Genomic DNA, 4,425 nt, shown 5'->3' on the forward strand with positions numbered 1-4,425 from the left:
ACATTTACATTTTAGTCATTTAGCAGACGCTCTTATCCAGAGAAATGTACAGTTAGTGCATTCATCTTAAGATAGCTAGGTGGGACAACCACATATCTCAATCATAGTAAGTACATTTTAGTTTATGAAAGGTAATATATTGAGGGGGATTATTTAAGATACTCTTTGAAGAGGTAGGGTTTTAGATGTTTTTGGAAGATGGGCAGGGACTCTGCTGTCCTAGCTTCAGGAGGAAGCTGGTTCAAACATTGTGGTGCCAGGACAGAGAAGAGTTTGGACTGGAATGAGCAGGAGCTGCCCTCCCGTAGGGGTGGGAGAGCCAAGAGACCAGAGATTGCAGAACAGAGTACTTGGATTGGGGTGTAGGTTTTGAGCAGAGCCTGAAGGTAGGAAGGGGTAGTTCCTTTTGCTGCTCCGTGGGCAAGTGTCATGGTCTTGTAGTGGATGCGAGCTTTGACTGGCAGCCAGTGGAGCGTGCAGACATGGGAAGGTGGAACACCAGGCAGGCTGCGGGATAAGTTGCAGGGTTTGATGGCACAAGCAGGGATTCCAGCTAACAGCGAGATGCAGTAGTTCTGACGGGACATGACAAGTGCCTGGATTAGGACCTGCATCACTTCCTGGTTGAGGTAGGGTCGTACTCTACGGATGTTGTAGAGCCTGAACCTGCACAAGCAAGTCACTGTTTTGATGTTTGCAGAGAACGACAGAGTGTTGTCCAGGGTCACGCCAAGGTTCTTTGCACTTTGGGAGGGGGACACCGTGAAGTTGTCAACTGTTATAGAGAGGTCTTGGAGCAGGCAGGCCTTCTCTAGGAGGAGAAGCAGCTCTGTCTTGTTGAGCTTGAGGTGGTGGTCTGACATCCATGCTGAGATATCTGCCAGGCACGCAGAGATGCGTGTTGCCACATGAGTGTCAGAAGGGGGAAGTAGAAAAATGGTTGTGTCATCCGCATAGCAATGATAGGAGAGACCATGTGAGGATATGACAGAGCTGAGTGACTTGGTGTAAAAAGAAAAGAGAGGGCCTAGAACCGAGCCCTGGGGGACACCAGTAGTGAGAGCAAGTGGTGCAGACACAGATCCTCTCCATGCCACCTGGTAGGAGCGACCTGCCAGGTAGGATGCAATCCAGGAGTGCGCAGAGTCTGAGATGCGTAGCCTTGAGATGGTGGAGAGGACGATCTGATGGTTCACGGTGTCTAAGGCAGCGAATTGATCTAGGAAGATGAGAACTGAGAGAGTCAGCGTTGGCAGTGCAGCGAGCCTCCATGACACAGAGGAGAGCATTCTCGGTGGCGTAACCAGTCTTGAAGCCTGACTGGTTGGTTCAATAAGATCGGCACGCTCAATTGTTTTAGAAATAAAAGAAAGAAGGGATACCTGTAAAAAATGTACATAGTGTTGGTTTCTAGAGGAGGGTAGCAACTCTGGCCATTTTGAAGTCAGAGGGGAATACAGCCAGTGGTCAGGGATGAGTTGATGATTGAAGTGAGGAATGGAAATTGTCTGGAGAAAGGAGGTGGTGATGGGGACGAGTGGGTAGATTGTCGGGCTGCCGGACCTCACTAGTCTCAGGATTTCATCTGGAGAGAGAGGGGAGAAAAAGGTCAAGGCGTAGGGTAGTTCTGTGTGAGTGGGACTGGTGGCTGAATGAATGAGGAGCGGATGTCGTCAATCTTCTTTTCAAACTGGTTGACAAAGTCGTCCGCAAAAATGGAGGGAGGGGGTGGGGTATTGAGGGAGAAGGTGGAAAAGGAGTTTCCTAGGGTTAGAGGCAGAAACTTTATATTTTGAGTGATATAAAGTGGCCTTAGCAGCGGATACAGAGGAAGAGGAGGAAGTGAAAGGATGTTAGGTCCATTTTCGCTCGGCTGCCCGTAGCCCTGTTCTGTAACCTCGCAATAAGTCACTCAGCCACAGAGCAGGAGAGGAAGGCCGAGCCGGACGGGAGAAAAAAGGACAGCGCAAGTCATAGGATGCGAAAAGTGAGGAGAATAGGGTCGAAGATTAGAAGGGAGAAATGACAGGATAGAAGAGAAGAAAGTAGTGGGAGAGAGAGCGAAGTTTGAGACGGCACATTAGCATCTGGGTAGGGGATGAGTGGGTAGGGTTGGAGGAGACGGAAAAGGAACAGCAGTGATCAGCCCGGGGGGTGAGAGTAGTAGGCGAACAGTCATCTGCTCCTCGTTTTGTTTCTCCTCTGTGTTTTTTTAAGGGGAAAACTTGAAGAGGGTAATGCAAGACAATGTTTTTAAATATGTGAATTCAGACGTCAGAAAAAAGCCCGTGTCAGATTTGCTGTGATGCATTTGGAATGGTGACAGAGGGACAGACTCTCCCACACTTTACATGGCTCATCACACCCTAGGGGCTCCTTGTGGCGTGCCTGCAGGCTGAACCCGTCGCCATTTGAACCGTGTTTCATGCAACACATTGGTGTAAAAGAGAGCGGTTAGGCGGGTCATGTTTCAGAGGACTCATGACTCTACCTTCGCCTCTCCCGAGCCTGTGAAGAGGAGTGGAGTAGCAGCGGAGTTGTGGAGTTGCAGCGATGAGACAAGATCGAAGAAGGGGGTAGTACTTTTTTTCTAAATCTATTTAAAAAAGGGGGCATTAGGTGGTGGACATGGCCGTGGGCGCTTTCGGCCTGTCGACGCGGCTGAATGTAGTCGGGGCCCTGAGCAAGAACATTCTAGAGCCTTCTTCTTGGCAGCGGAGAGTGTTGCTATTTTAAAGTACATTTCTTACAATTCTAGTTACAAATTCTTCCATAGAGCTTAGAGAATGTGCAGTTTATAAACAGCATTTCACCACTTTCATAACTTTTGTTTTCACGGATTTATAGCAGCACTGGTGCTTATGTCTTAGAGCAGTTTAAATTGATAGATGTCAAGTTAATTATTTTGTGAACTTAGTGCCAAAAGAGAAAGAGGAACAAAATCTATGTTTCTGGTTCCATTTCAACCAGTGTGGCGCAAGAAAGAATACGTTCCGTTTCAAACTTTGAGTGGAGAACATCTGCGTAAGCAAGCAACGTAGACAGGCCTACATACTACACAGAGCCACCCATTTTGTGACAAAATACGACATTCACGTATTGCGTTGTCCTCCATTTGCAGGAACTGTAATGTGTGCCGAACCTCTTACAGGATGTTCAGTTGGAAATGTACTGTGCAGAACAGACTGTCATTCAGAATAGGCATGTCCGTTCTTACATTACTTTTCTATCTACAACATTCTGAACAGCCAGCTCCCTGTGCACCGAGCCTCACCCAAACAAACACTCACCCCCAATAGTTTGTCACAGATGATATGAATTATATTTTCACACTAGCCCACAAGGACACTAATTCAGTTCCTCCTGTGCCAAGGCCTCTACACACTGACACTAATTCAGTTCCTCCTGTGCCGAGGCCTCTACACACCGACACTAATTCAGTTCCTCCTGTGCCGAGGCCTCTACACACTGACACTAATTCAGTTCCTCCTGTGCCGAGGCCTCTACACACTGACACTAATTCAGTTCCTCCTGTGCCGAGGCCTCTACACACCGACACTAATTCAGTTCCTCCTGTGCCGAGGCCTCTACACACCGACACTAATTCAGTTCCTCCTGTGCCGAGGCCTCTACACACCGACACTAATTCAGTTCCTCCTGTGCCGAGGCCTCTACACACCGACACTAATTCAGTTCCTCCTGTGCCGAGGCCTCTACACACTGACACTAATTCAGTTCCTCCTGTGCCGAGGCCTCTACACACCGACACTAATTCAGTTCCTCCTGTGCCGAGGCCTCTACACACCGACACTAATTCAGTTCCTCCTGTGCCGAGGCCTCTACACACTGACACTAATTCAGTTCCTCCTGTGCCGAGGCCTCTACACACTGACACTAATTCAGTTCCTCCTGTGCCGAGGCCTCTACACACCGACACTAATTCAGTTCCTCCTGTGCCGAGGCCTCTACACACCGACACTAATTCAGTTCCTCCTGTGCCGAGGCCTCTACACACCGACACTAATTCAGTTCCTCCTGTGCCGAGGCCTCTACACACTGACACTAATTCAGTTCCTCCTGTGCCGAGGCCTCTACACACCGACACTAATTCAGTTCCTCCTGTGCCGAGGCCTCTACACACCGACACTAATTCAGTTCCTCCTGTGCCGAGGCCTCTACACACCGACACTAATTCAGTTCCTCCTGTGCCGAGGCCTCTACACACCGACACTAATTCAGTTCCTCCTGTGCCGAGGCCTCTACACACCGACACTAATTCAGTTCCTCCTGTGCCGAGGCCTCTACACACCGACACTAATTCAGTTCCTCCTGTGCCGAGGCCTCTACACACCGACACTAATTCAGTTCCTCCTGTGCCGAGGCCTCTACACACTGACACTAATTCAGTTCCTCCTGTGCCGAGGC

This window comes from Oncorhynchus nerka, linkage group LG17 (genome assembly GCF_034236695.1).
Source record: "Oncorhynchus nerka isolate Pitt River linkage group LG17, Oner_Uvic_2.0, whole genome shotgun sequence".
NCBI classification, from domain to species: Eukaryota; Metazoa; Chordata; class Actinopteri; order Salmoniformes; family Salmonidae; genus Oncorhynchus; species Oncorhynchus nerka.